Source organism: Haliaeetus albicilla, chromosome 21 (genome assembly GCF_947461875.1).
Source record: "Haliaeetus albicilla chromosome 21, bHalAlb1.1, whole genome shotgun sequence".
Taxonomy (NCBI): Eukaryota; Metazoa; Chordata; class Aves; order Accipitriformes; family Accipitridae; genus Haliaeetus; species Haliaeetus albicilla.
This window is the reverse complement of record NC_091503.1, coordinates 19,374,493-19,389,834: the sequence shown is the minus strand read 5'-3', so window position 1 is coordinate 19,389,834 and position 15,342 is coordinate 19,374,493. Positions and strand designations below refer to the sequence as shown.

General features: G+C 43.5%; 1 protein-coding gene across 16 annotated transcripts in view; it reads right to left on the bottom strand.

The window, feature by feature from the left end:
- ATXN1 (ataxin 1) overlaps positions 1-15,342 on the bottom strand; it is a 230,637-nt gene that overhangs the window by 102,157 nt on the left and 113,138 nt on the right. For 2 of the 16 annotated variants that reach the window (XM_069809144.1, XM_069809147.1), the window contains one exon: positions 5,989-6,112. The exons of the other annotated variants lie outside the window; for them this stretch is intronic. The gene's annotated coding sequence lies outside the window, so the exon portion shown is untranslated. The remainder of the gene's footprint in view (positions 1-5,988; positions 6,113-15,342) is intronic. 16 annotated transcript variants of the gene reach the window in all.

The window sequence follows — 15,342 nt, the reverse complement described above, 5'->3', positions numbered from 1 at the left end:
TGGCATGGGACACTGACCAGCTGAGAGAAGGGGCGAGAAATTCCGGAGAAGTGGTGAGAGAGGCCATGGCACGTGGGCAAGGAAGGACTGGGCCTGCCACTGTGCTCGACAGCATATGTACCCAAAGCAAAAGCATGGTCCTTGCTTCAAGGAGAGCTCAGCCTCAATACAGCATACAGTGATCACTCCTCCCTAAGAATAAGGACATACCTGCTAACAAAATCAACACACTGTAATAACTGGTAATGATTATCCATGGCCATCTTTAATTCAGGGAAGCATCTGAATCAGAAGTCATGCAAGTGGCTTTTGAAATAGGGCTGAACTTAAGGATATGACCAAGTTTATTCAGAAGAGTGCTGATAAAGACGTGTGATGTCTCTGCAATGAAGGAAAAAAAAAAAAGTGATGTTGTGTAAGGGGGGGGTGGGCTCTAACTTGATTTTCAGTTAGGAATTTATTCTCATCTTACACGAAAGGGAATTCATACACATACAAATCTCCTTACATCAAATCAAGACAGTCTTGCTTTCTCCTAACTGTTTTGTGGAATAACCACTCAGAAGTTCATTTCTGTTACCTTTCTCAGGCAAAATAAAAGGCCTTTTAGAAAAATTTTATTGCTAAAACAATGAAATTCTCCTGGGAACGACTTCGTTATGGAAATGAAGTGACAGCTTCTTTTATCTAGCCAAGCAGCAAGTCTGCATTTATAAAAGGCATTCTGTGCACGAAGTACAGTGAGTGGGAGGACATGAAAATGCTATTTTTAATTCAGATTTCAGTGTTCCTCCCATACAGATCTCCTGGAATAATAACAGCAACAACAATAATGATAATTAATAATGCCAAAAAAGGAGTATCATCTTAAAGGTGAGTGGCATGCAAGAAAAGAAATTGTACTTAAGGACTTGCAACATGTAGGGACAAATGTACAGCTCTTTCAAATAAACTGGCATTGCGCCATAAATTTCACAGGATTTGAGATTTGCCCCCTAAGTTTTATACTGTAATTTAAAATAAAAGGTAATAAATTATTATTATGTGCAACATATGGTGCATCTCTACCATTAGTTTTCTTGCAGCAATTGTTATTTTCAGAAACACAACTGAATGAGAAGTTAACTGTGGAGTTGATACTGTCACTGTGTTTGGGTAAGTGACCATGACAGATTTTAGACCTGGGGAAGAAAGCAAACCTTGAGAAAAGCCAGGGCCAAGCAATGTTTTCAGATGCAATGAGAACAAGGGTAGGATGCAGACTTTGGCCCAAAGCGTAAAAGAAGACACTTGAAAGATCCTTTTCTGCTTCGCTGACCTTTGGACCTGTCCTTCAGGACACTGTCACAGAGCAAAGATGTTGAATTAACACATACAGAGAAAGTGTGAGCCAAATTCTTCCTCCCTACCAGGAATACACTGGCTCCAGTGAGCCTGGTGTGTAATTATCCAAGGGCAGAAGATAGCCCTGATTATTGGAAGATTGTTACTCCGCTGTGCTATCATCTACCAGTAGTAATTAGGACAAGGCTTTGCATTTCACACCTAATAAAAATTAACGAGAATGAGCAGGCAGTAACAAAATGCATGGGAGCCACACGCACGCCGAGGTGCAACGTGAAACCTGCTGGTGCGATTGCACTTGGGAGTAACCCCACCACTGGAAAGCCTCCATTTCACGCGAAATTAGAGCAAGCTGGAGAAATCACACACGCTGTCTCTCCCTCTCTTACACTCCGCAGCTCCAACACAGAAACACGTCGGAGTCTGGCACCGACTCATGTTTCAAACACAGGAGCATCCCCCAACACATGTGCCTGCACACAAACCCCCTGCACAGACCCTGTCTCATGCTGTTGTCATGGCGTACCAACCTTGTCCAAGTGATTTCCCTACGTGTTTCCAGTCCAATGCAAAACCCTCATCAGCTGCAGCATGAAACGTGCAGGAACCGGCACCCTTGGCATGCTACCCCCCCAGCGAAAAATCAGCCACCTAACTACTCAGGTACGATCTGTTTCCGAGAGCTATTATTTAAGGAGCATTCAGGGCATGCTTGGAGGCACTTCCACTTTCTCACCCTCCTACAAGACAAATTTTCATGCCATTAACCTTTATTTGCCTTTTATACAGTAAAATTTAAGTCTATTAAAATATAGAGTTCCAATTTGATATTTTGATCACCTCCATCTGCTTCATGGGAAATGTACAGTGGTAAGAGAGAAAAAAAATACATAGGACTGGAATAAGTTAGCCCGTTTTCCTTTTTTGTCCATTGCTTGCTGCCAAACACGCTTGCTGCTGGTCACTTGCCTAGCTCATTGCCAGCAAATGCTCAGCTGGGCACGTCACCAATGTTTAACCCTCAATAAAATTAAATCGCAGTAATACTTTGCACTCATTTAGGGTTTTACATATTACAAACACTAAAAAAAAAATAAAATTAACTGCACACTCTGTAACACCCCTGCAAGGTAAGTTGAGTATTATTATTCATACCTTATGCAAAGGGGAATTTCACTGGAGAAGGGATAATTGACCTGCCCAAAGCTATGCAACACACGTGCTCCTGTTTCCTGGTTCTCTCCTTACTCCAAGAGACCAATTTTAGCCTTTCCTGAAATTCCGAGAGAGTTGGAGTCCTGCCTTCATTTCTGTCTCTTTCTGCTGCTGAAGGAAAGGAGGGAGCAGGTCTCTCTACCCAGGGGTACGAGTGGTACGTGGGTGGTGTGAGAGTAGTCCCTGGTTGCATCGGCTTGCGGTGGGACCAGAATGGACTGGAATCGCGGCACTCCCATTTCCACCTCCCTGCAGCAAGCGAGGATTAGCTGCAGGGAAGAATTTGGTCTGCGGGAACATTACGAGCCTTTTTCACAAAAGACAACCAAGTTTTAGTCTCTGCAGATGCCTTCTAGTACCACAGGGAGGACAGTAGAGGACTCAGCAGTGTATGTATACTGCACGCTACTCCTCATACTCCCCTCGCTTCCCCTCAACCACAAAAAAGGGTAAGACTGAACAAATAAAGGTTTTATCCAGGATAAATGGCAGCAGGGCAAGAGCAGTGCCCACTGCCTGCTCTTGTGGGCTGCAGCCACCCCTGCCAACTGTCACGTGGCAGAAAAGGCCACGCTGGGCTTGCCTGTAGCCAGCACTTCTGGTGGGATGTCGGATGGACCTGAATTTTTTAACCACCTCTTTGAGATAAAAAACCCTCATGTCACAGGCTGGACAACAAAGTAATGTAGTCAGAGATCCTGTTACAACACCAGCTGTTCATCCTGCACTGCTGCCAGTAGCCACAGCGTAGGTGGGACCCAACCGCACTTACTACGTCAGAAATCACAGCTTTTCTACCTGTAAAAGATCTGTACCCTTATGTGCAGTGACATGATTAAAGCAGAAACGTTACCTGATAGCATTGTGGATGTAATTTTCCTAGTTAAAAAAAGGGCTTTTACTGGCAAAGCTTATCCCAGTTCACAGACTGAGTAAGCCCTACCTTTGATCAAAGCAATTAGACTGGAAAAGGACTTCAATGCGTTGATCAGCTCCTGAGCTAAGGCAAGCCTTAAGTAGAGGGGTTTATCTCACCTAACCTCTCACTTTTAACCACGTTTGGTTGGGTCAGGGCCAACTTAGTGTAACCAGATCCTCAGCCCTAGCTGCAGGTTTTGATTGCCCTGAAGCGCTAGCTCAAGCCAAAGCCTCTTTAGCTATCCCACCTAAGAGCGCTGTCACCCCTGCAGATCAGCAGATGAGCTCCACAGTTTAAGTGGATTAGCTGTGCTGAACAACTCTGCTACATCCAGTTCTCGTGTCGGCAGCACTCAAGCTTCAATCAGCAGTGATCTTACATTCAGCTGCTCCAGCAAGTTTTGCTGCAGAGGACAGAGCTGGGTTGAGGACAAACCTGAGCCACCCCCAGGTCCTAGAAGAAAAACAGGCTTGTAGCTCGGGCTCGGTGGGCATCCTAAGGGGCTCAGTGAGCCAGAACTGTCTGCGAAGATTGCCCCCTCCCAAACTCTCTCCGGCACCAGGGTTTGGGGTTGGCTTTCCACTACAGCATGCGACTAGGAAGAAAAATATCAGTCTGACACACCACACCCTGCCTTGTCATGATTTCTTACGCAAAATCCTCGGCAGCGGCACGCAGCAGAGTGGCACTTAAACCAATACAGTAACAGGATGCCCTCCTGATCCCACATACCCTAGTGTCGTGGTTAAACCACGACACTTAGCCACCTATCCTAGTCTGGGAGGAACAGCCTCTGCCGTGTCTTAGCAGCTACAAAACTCGGTTCCAGCTAACTTCTCTCAGAAAGCAATGAATAGGACTTTCCCAGGTACACAATATCCTTCTCTCAGCCACTCCTCCCAAAGGCAGCAGGCAGAAGTGCCACATAACATAACATAATCAGTGTGAAGTTGTAACAGTGTGGGAGAATGTGGCAATTCATGGAAAATGTCATCGACCAAAAGGCAATTAGCAGTGAGTCTAAATGCAGAAGCAGAAGGGAGTGGTTTCCTAACAAAACAAGCCTTGTTAAAAAAAATTTTAAAAAACCACCCTAAAACTCACTTTCCTCAAAAAAGCAGCATTCTCAGGAGACTGAAAGCCTGTGAAAAAAATACCCCTGTAAAGCTTTCTGTAAAGATTATTCTTTACAGACAGATTTGGCAGCCCTTTCTGCTCTGTCTCCTAATGCTATTGAGTATAACTATGTTAAGTCAATAAGCAAAGCCACTCAAAGGTGGGGTTTTTTTGAGGTTTTCTAGGCCAAGAGAGGAAGCAGTGCGATAGGAAAGTTTTCAGAAGTGGGAGTTGTGCCTGCCTTGCTTCTAATTGTAGTGAAACTGTCAACCTCTGCGTTGTGTTTCAAGACTTTACACTTCAAAATCATTCCCTCTGTGCTTTGAATTGCTATACTTTTAAGCTAACTACTTCTAAAAGTGCTGTTTAAAAAATGGCATCTTCAACCGCATTTAAGAATAAATCTAAATTTGCAAAGTCTCATTGGGTCCCTGCAAAAGTGCAGATTTTTTTTATCGTACTTGACAGCCAATCTCTTGGAAATTATTTGTGCAGAAATTTAGTTTAAATTACTTCCTATCAAGACATTTAAGAGAAAATGTGTTTTTTGTTATAAGCTAAAAGTAATGATGTTCTTTTTACCTTAGATAAAAAAACCCACAACATTCAAGCAGCACACAACACTGAAACCAATTAGTAATCTTACAACCTAAAATCCTACCTACGTGCAGGCATGTATTAATCGTATTTCAGAATGAGCTCCAGACACACGTGGCTAAAAAAAACTGAACTAGGCTGACTTGCTTTCTCCCTAGTAAACCACCAAAAGAGAAAGCAGGTCCATGTACTACAGTGAGAATTACAGGCACTCATTGACCTTAGGAAGATGTTCTCTGCCTCTGAGCACTAAACTCAGGCAATCACCCCATCAATGCCAGAATGGTAAATTCATAGATAAGCCAATGTGCTAAATTTCTCTTCAGTGCCCAGACCCAATCAAGTAAGAAGACAGATATCTGCCAAACTGCAGGGAGCTGAGGGAGCGCAGCGCTTTCCAAGTGCCCCTATATACATTTGAATTTCCAGGTAATTAGGAAGCCATGTTCCTTTCATGCTCTCATGAAACAAGGAATATTTAAGTTGCTTTGGCTTTAACTATTTTAAAATACAGAATATCATTTCGGGAGAGTAAAGACAGTTAGGTTCAGTAAGGGTCAGGTATATTTACACTTTGTTGCTCAATGTGGTAAAACCAATTCAGGGTAAATGTTTACTGCTAAATATCCGGGGAGATGAAGAACAGGCATGTAAAGCAGCTCAGAGCATGCAGGCTCAGAGTCAGGTCAGCCAAGAGCTATCTTCTAGCTAGCGTGACAGTGCCCAGCATAAGGAAGCCCCAAGACTGACTCCAGTTCCCGAGTAATACATTCACCAAACAGAAAATTATACTGTACCTTGTGGGGCTGAACAACTTTGAAGTATTATCTTGAGGTCTGCCAAAGTTTGAGGTGTTCCAGATGCCAGGTTTCAATTTAAGCTGATCTATTTTTCATATCCTTCTCCCGGACTCTCATCTCTCTGGTTTAAAGGAGGACAGCACAGTATTTAACCCTGGGAAAAAAGCTCCTACCATTGCTCATGAATGGCTCCCCCTCGTAGCATCTGGAGATCGCATTAATCACCTTGCAAGGAAGTCCCACCCCACTCCACTCACTGCACGATGGACGTTTGGCTGGGCCAAGCTGAGGTGCTACAAACAAGCTCCCATGTTGGCATTGGTTATTTCTGCGCTTGGGAAGCAGGGATATGTGGCCTTCGCTCTGCACCTCCTCTCATCACCATTTCTCCATGCATGGATATGATTCCTCCCGATCTCTTCCCAGTCCAACAAAAAAAGTCCTTAACCAGACAGGAGCGATGCTGGCAAAGTGCCTTCTACTCCAAACTCCAGCACCAGCTTGGGCAAGAAGTGAGGAAATGCAGCCATGTCACATGGGAAACAGCTGAGCTATCGCAAACAACAGCCAGCAACCCTTTTGACTAACCAGAAAGTGCCCAACCCAATTCTAGTCTCCAAATGGAAAGGCTGCCCTCCACTCCCCCTGCAGACTCCAGCAGGATCACCTTCTCAAATATCCCTCGTCCGCCACAGCAATCCAGCAAATATTACAATCTAATCATTTCCACAGTACACAAATCCCTTCCTGGCTTGGCGCAAGGTGAGCACAAAGTTTTTGCTAATCTTGCATTTATTTTAATTCCCCGCCCCCCTTCCACGTCATGTGAATCATCCCTGTTCCTCAGCATCAAAGAGTTAATGGAAGAAAGAACCACCCTAGCATGTGCTTCACGCAAGGGTAAGTGGACTGGCCAGCTACCAAAGCAGATTGTTAAAGACTGCACTGAGCTCCTGATTTTTTTTTTTCCCCTCGACTGCAATAAGCTTAAGAATCAAATGTGGACATAAATGTAAACCTAGACCACATCTGCTCATAAAGCAATGTCTTTGTACTTGCACAACTGCCATTAACTGTATACAAAAATACTTAAATTTTTGAACTCTCCTACATTCAAAAGCTGACCTGCAGTCTGCCCAAGGCAGCCAATGTGAACTGCACGCTCAGCAGAATTGCACATTAAAGACAGAGGGGAAACAGATTATGCTATAATACAAAATCAGACTGCTAGGAAAGTGAATCATTTGTGCAAGCACTGTTAAATGCTCAGAGTATTTTGGGCACACTTCACCACACCAGATTAAAATACGTCTATTGTGGTTCTCGTCTGAAAGGCAGCACTAGGTTCATGTTATTTGCCCCTTTCATCACAGGCATGAGCAAAACTGGTGCTTTCAGGACTCTGTGATACCCCACTATTAAACTTTTCTTTTGAATTAATTGAGGCTACTCTGCCATTTGAAGATTTTTACATTCCCGCAATTGCATTAATAGCTTGGAGGAGAGCGTATGTGTGTACGCACATTATTTCTTCCCAAAATCTCTCAGGAGACTTCAGCTGTAGATCTTGGCCATCAGTGTTCAGGCTTCTTCTCAGAATATAACTGAATTCTGATATAGTATTCTAATTTTAACTTATTTCTTGGCAAGATACTCCCTCCTTATGTGCATACATGTCAGACATGGATTGTGTTTTAGCAGAGTTCCCTTGGTTAATTATTACAAATCATCTGAATGTTTCTCCATCACAAATCAGGTATAAACACCTAGGACCTACCTAAGAGGACTCCATCTCTAAACAGTTTCATTTTGAATGACATAAATGACCTTGGGCCAGCTTATTTCTATGTTGGTTCATGCTTTGCTCTGCTGTGACATCCCCTGAGGAAGACAACTCAGGGACCCACTTGTCCCAAACCCACTCGTGTCCTGTTTTAGATTCCTTCCTATTTCAAGTCTACCATAACTGACCTATAGGCATGAAATCCACCGTGGGATGTGACTAGCAACCCTTTCTACAGTCTGTTATTATTTACATGACCATTATTAACAACAGCAAAATATTTTAATTTACACTGCTAGCAAATTCAATTTTCACATCTATAATCAACAGAACTATGTATACAAATAGACAGACATTTACTCTTACATTCTGGGCTTGGAGACACAAAAAGAGGAAGCGTATTTCATAGTTGGCCCCATGGCATCTACACCTAATACTGCAACCTCAAGTTAAGCAGAAGTCTGTGGTAACCCAGTCTATTTTCAGTTATCCAGTACTTTCCTAGTTCATTACTAGTTTAAGTTAAAAAAAAAAAAGAAAAAAGCGTATGATAAAAATTCATACCCAGATTTCAAAGACCTAACTGTGTTGCAAGGTGCACAGTAGATCACACTCAGAGCATTTAATGCATAATTATCAATCCAGAATTTTGGGTGCTTCCACTCAGGGGTGCTTAATTTTGTGATTCATGTGGAGGGCCATCTCTAACAGCAAAAAAGAAGACTCTCTGCAATAAAAATGTAAAAATTAAAATTGGATCTTTGGGTTGAGAAGTGCAATGATTTTGCACAGGAATTGCACACACCCCATCTACTGGCTTTTTGGAAGACTGAGAATTGTAACAGCGGCAAGGCGAGTTTACCTTGCATTGAAGTTATTTACTGAGCAATGCCTGTGAGCTTAGTGCTTGATAAAGATACAGGAGACAAGCACCTGTCCCAGGTGAGCCACAAAGCAATCCAGAACTAACAAAACCATTCAGAGCCTACAATGGTACAAACACAGGTCATAGGCTAAAAAAAAAGTCACCCAAATCATCACAGCATCTTGCATGTTACAACAGAAACATAACAGAGGAGTCAGAGGAGAAAATATTACAGCCGACAAAGGCCTTGGTTGTGCTGCGTGCCTGCTCTGGGGCCTGCCTTGCTGCCCTTAGAGCAGACGTAGGGGTAACATCCAGCAGAACGGATGAAGGCAGCAGACATGCACCCACAGCAGAGGCTTCCATCAGCATTGCTGTTGTGCACTGCTCCCGCTCAGGGAGCAGAGCCACTGTAATTTTTAATTCAAGAAGGTTGCATGCCACTTCATTAGAAGAATTCACAACAGACTTCAGTCACTCAGTCAAAAAGGGAACTTGAGTTACGCTGTGGCAATCAGGATGTTTGATCATGGCAAATCAAAGAATCTGCTCGGCTCTTCTGAAAGCTACCCAAAGCCATTGCAACCTCCCGCTCCTCTGCTAGTCTGCAATGCTTTAATAGCAGATGGCAAAAGTACTGAGATTAAATCCAGTGCTAACAGTAGCTGGGAACACTGATAGTTTTGCCACTGGAGTGCCAAATTGTGACAATTTTTTCCCAACAAATTAGTAAAGTTAACATACCCACACTGTAATGCCAAGGATATCAGCCAGAGTTTGTCTGTTCATTTCTAACTCCATAGTTGCAGGCAGGGGCTCACAGAAGAGGCCAGCAACAACCGTAATGCCGATCTGTAGGCTTAGGAGACTAAACACATTGAAATCTGTCAACAGACTCTTTATCTTAATGTGAAACTTTCATAGGCTGGTAGGCTGTTACTGACAGTTGTACCGAAATACATGGTGGTCCATGATGTGGATTAGATGGAGTGTCAACCCCTTGTCACTTGTGACCTATCCTGGATTTCAAATTAGTTTCTTTAAGAAGCACTTGGTATTAATATGCCAGTGCTTTGTCACACAGATGCATGATAGATATGATTTCTAGCAAAGCTGAAATCACAGAAATTTTATTTGCATATAGGGTCAGAGCTGTTTTGAAAACAGACTTTTCAGTTATCTGTGATGTTTGGAGGAACTCACTGTTGCAGAAAGAAAATAGTATTTTTCCTTCATTTGCTACTGTCCTCATCACAGACCAAAGTCTGCTCTTGCATCCAGTGCAACTTCAGCAGAGTGGCCCGGGGTGAGAGTGATGTAAGGCATTTAATGTCCAGTCTTCAAATAACAGATCAAATTTCTTTTAAAAATACTGTCTTTATTCAAAGCAGTTAATACCAACCATCTGATAAGGGGCTACTGTTACTGTTGACCCCTTGTTTGCATTTTCTTTGCCAAAGTTGTGAAGGTATAGTACCATTTTAAGCTGTACACCAGCCAAGGAGAGCACAGCGATGTGAAACTGGTATTCGTGTTTTGTCAGTACCAGCAAAGGTGTGTTTGCACAAAGCTGTGATAACTGTCAGCACCTCAAAGCAATTTAGATCTTCACTTGTTTGAGCACCAGGCAATCTTAAGAGCTGCAGATCTCTCACTTCTAAGCACTAATACCTCAGTAACTTCAGCTATATAAGGTCCCCAAATTAAAAGAGCATATTTATCATTTTCTAGGAATACACCACAGTTTGGACGACGTTATTCCAGTGCTCAGTTTCTTCTGGACACAAAGGCATCCTAGAGGTCTTAAAACTCAGCCCTTCTTCAGCTCCAACTGGAGCTGGACCAGGCGTCCAGCACTGGCACCAGACCCACTGACGTGCCAGAGCATTTCAGAAACTAATCCAATAGCTGGGGAGGTGTTTTTAGAAACCCTTTGCAGAAGGCACCTCTGCCAACAAGGTTCAACGAGGTTTCTGCTGGTGATTTAAGACGATATATTGAATGTCAACTGGTATGTTTATTTCCTTTAAACACTGGACTTCCTTTCAAATAACATCTAATAGGGCAGATGACTGGTTTAATACTAACAGAAACTGATCAAAAGACCCTAAATTATTTGGCTGGCTTACCTTAAAACCTTTTCCTGCTTTAGTTTCCATGTAAAATATACCAAAAGAGTATTCCTATCAATGGAGAGCCTATCAACTAAGCATTTAAGGAGATGGGGAAAAGTACATTTAAAACTGGGTTGTGGATAAAAACGCCAGAAACCCCCCAGACCAACTTAAGCACCAGCTCCACAGATTTTCCCAAGAGCTACTTTGGAAAATAAAACTTAGGGAACCACGCCATATAAGGACATTTGAAAATGCTATTCCTTATCTACAAAAGGCAGTTTCTTCTCAGTTGCCATCATGGTTCATTTGGCTAGGGACAAAAGTGGTTGGCAAACTAACGTAAAAAAGAAACAAGTAAATACTGGCATTTTAAGCACTGTCTCTTAAGTGAAGATAAACAGCGATGGTCAAAGCACAACCAGCCAGCTCTCTCTCCATGCCTATTTGAAGGGACAATGGCTGGGAACCACCTGGATCAAGGCTGTCAATCCATTTAAATGCAGAAATGCTTTCATGATTTCAAGGCAGAACAAGTATTTCTTTTTGTCTGCACACTTTTTAGAAAACATGAACAGTAACTACAGAGCAGAACATAGATGCCTATTAACAAAGCCAACAACAATTACTGCTATGTCTAAGAATCAACAAAAAAAAACACATACCAGTGTATTCCAAAGGCATTCACTCACAAAGCAAACTCACTCCACGCAAGCCCAAGCACAGAAACCCGATAGTATCTCATGATTTATGTTCTCTCAGCAGGTTGTACTGGGTCCTCCAGATTCCGGGCTTGCCTTTTGAAAGCAATTAAGTTTCTAGCACTTCTGGGAGTGACAAAAGCTCTCGCTATGAAAACCTGCATGCTGCGCTCTCACTGAGTCTGCAGCCTGGCAGACTGAAACAACGGCACTGAGAGAGGTGTGAACTTCCCCCACTTAACTCATCTGGGAGCGTTAGTACTTGAAGGGCCATCTCTAAACTTTGAAGCTATTTTCAAATGACGTCTTCGTCCGGCACCCAAACAGCGAGCTGCCACTGTGACTTGGAGAACGTTTGCAAAGCGCCCTCTCAGCCTGGAAAGAAAAATCCCTTTCCTCACCAGCCCGCACGCAGGAAACTCTGCAAGTTCAGCTACCGTGAACTATTCTAATTACTCAGCAAGACAGAGTACCCTTACTTACATTACAGCATGTCCAGAAACCGTGACGAAACCTGGGTCCTGCTGTGCAATGCACTGCACAAACACACATTAGGAGACGGCACCTGCTCCTTGGAGTTTACAACTTGCACAGAGTAAGCTGTACCTAAGGGAAGGCAATGGCAAGAAACACATGCACAGAAGTGAGCAACAGGTGTTTCACACAACTACTGTGTGAATGCTGCTTCTGAATTATAGTACAGGAATGCTGTCTGATCAAAAAATAGATCTGTGATATGCCCCTGGCTGAATAAAACAAACAAAATAGCAGCCAAGTCAAACTACTGAACACCCCGGCCCCAGCAACAAAAGCCCCAATGCTGTTCAAACATCAGACTGCCTGGACAAGGCACAACATCTTTACCTCCTCAAGAGAAAAAAAAGCCAAAGCCATTTCCCATCGCTGCGCTTACTCTAGCTATACTACAGACAGAAACGGTCTCATGAAGGCAGAGCAAAAGCAGTGAGATGGGCTAACGAACAAGGCAGGCGGGTGCACGGAAGGGCATAGGCCAGCATTATGCCAACAGGCTCTGCAGGAGCTGGCCAGACACGGGATCTTAGCCCTGAGTAAATGCAGAAGGGCAACTCCTTCCAGGGAGGGTGGTGAGCCACCTCTTGTTTCCTCCAAGGCACCTTGGCCTAAGAGCGCACACAAGGGCAGGTACTAAGGGATCGCTCTGACACAGGGAGTCACACGTTGTTTACTCTGTGGCAAACAAACTTGGGAAGACCAACATTTTCTCACATCGACTTATTTCTGTGCCCTAGACTCTGCGTGTTTGGTTGTCAGAGTTGTTGAATCCTTGTAACTCCAAAAGAAACCAGCTGGAGCGATGCATAATCAGCAGCCTGGGAAGTCACCGACAGGTGTTCTGATAATTTTATTTTTTACTTATCGGTGTACCTGTTTCCTCTGTTATACAGTAAGACACCCAACTCCTTGAACACTGTGCAAGTAAGAGAAATAGATAATTTCAAATAGTGTCATTTTCAAAATCATTTAAGCCTAATTATGAGAGTTAACCCAGGTCTATTTCCTTGCTGACAACACCTGTGGTTTCATAGCCATATTTTTTTGTATCTCTTGCTCACCTGTTGCTATGCAAGGACTTACAAATACAGGGAAATGATTGATCAGTGAGACCTGCAAAATGTGACCAGACATGATTTTCTAACAGATTTAGAAGATTAGTAAGTTAGAAAAAACATTTCCCCTCTTATCTCCTTCTGTTAAAGTCGCAGTCATTTTTAACAACCAGAGGTAAGCACTTTTGGAGACAGAAATGTGCTTAAAGAAGCATACTGGCAGAAGTGCAAGATGCTTTAATGTCCTTTAAGTCCTCTTTAAAGTGCTTAACATCTTTGGACAGAAAGTACTGACCAACTGCAAACTTGGTCACAAACAGTTCATTACACATACAAACATATACAGACACGTCAAAAATGTTAAGTCAAGATCTAAAAGACAAGGAAATACCAGAAATATGTCCAATTGTGCAACCTTTTATCTTCTTTCCTAATTTATGATCACACAGGTTTTTTTCCACAGGAAATGATGCCATTCATGGTATAGTAGAGCTGGTGTTACTGAATAAGCAATGCTCAGTAGTTTGCTTCATTCTCCCTACTAAAAATGGTCCTAAACCCCATGCTTTAAAGACAGAACAGGCTATTTCCTTATAGATTATTTTCTGGCTGTCACCATATTACCTAACCGCCTGATATACTAAAATTAGCGCATGTTCGCAACACCCCTGTGAGAAGGTTTTTTCCCCATCGCACAGACAGAACTGAGACTTGGAGAGACTGAGGTTGTGGACAAAGGTCCCTTCCAAACCCAGCTATGATACTTGATGAGGTTTTCCTCCCACACACGTGCTCAGCACCAGCTGCCCCTCTTCCTGTGATGACTGTCTCCCTTCAGAAGTGCTAGCAGTCTGGTGTAAAAGCATTTTGTAATCCGTTATGGTGAAAATAAACTGGAGCGGCTACAAACTACTCTTTACATTCTTTTATGCTAACCCAGTTTTGCCTCCAACCAGATGGAGAGCACTCACTCCATCCCAGAGCAGACCAAAGAGGGTAATTTCCAAGGGAAGGTGCAGGAAGCACGTGGAAGCTTGTGCTGACACAAGCAGACCCAAAAGAGGACATCTGCACATAGCTACAGGTCAACATCATTACCAGGACTGAAACTTTTAAATGCAAAGAGACCTCTTCCATTGGAGGCACTGAGATAACTGCAGGCAGGAACAAAGGATTGGACCTCACGTCAACCAAAACTGCAGGGTTAAGACATACAACTTGCATTCGCAGACTCATGCTCACAGCACAGGGACAGCAAAACTAAGGGGTATGAACAGGTAGAAAGAGATGCATTCACACGAGGTACTACTGCCAGCAAGACACTTGTTGCATCTTCTTGTTGGAGATTGCTTCTCCACCACTAGAGCTGCTGAAACAAACTGCACGAATGCTTCTTGTCCACTTCAGTGTGAAGTTAGACACTTTGAACAGACTTAGCAGTTTAACCTAAACTGTGTGGTTTCACATCAGGGCTTTTGCACTGATGCAGAGGGACAGTACTTGCATTATTCAGTCCGCTGTCTCAGTAGCACTACGAGGCTGTATCAAGCACTTGGGACTGTAACAATCAGAGGTGGAATGGTCTTGTATCTTCACAGCAGACAGGACAAGAAGCATGCAGCTGCAGGCTCAGGTATCACAAACTCCATCCCAATGTACAGAGATTTCCCTCTGACCTTCTCTTCTGTGGCTTCAGTCCTGCTGCTTCCCTCCTCAGACTCTTTACCCTAGTTTCCTCCTAGGTCCTCATCTTAGTCCTGATCCCATCACACAACCCACCCTTGACAGTCACACCACCTCCAAAATGCTGTCCCCACACTTGGTGCTTGCAGCCATAGCTGCCCCCACATCTCCTTGTTCAGACAGTCCTGTGCCCCCCAACACTTCTCCTGAACACATCTCCCATAGCTTGTATTCTCTCTCCATCCCTTCCTACAGCTCCACCCTGTCTGGACAACCAACAGCTTTGCTGAAAACACGGAAGGACAATCTCCTTCCTCTTGCTTCCCATGCCTAGGACCACAGCACTCCTCAGGAGACAGATGTAGCAATATCAAAGCAAGTCCTTCAGCTTTATGCTCGAGGCAGCACTACCTAACGAGCTCCTGCTGTGTAGGTACAAAATGAGACATTTCAGAGTTTATAAACTGACTGATTATGGACAAATTTTCCTGCAAATGAGAAGGGAGATCCCTAATACCAGAGCAACTATACCACCAAATTTCAAATATCCACCCCCAAATGTGAAGGTGCTACACAGCTACTCAATGAAACAGCTGGCCTATTTTTAAAAAAGGTA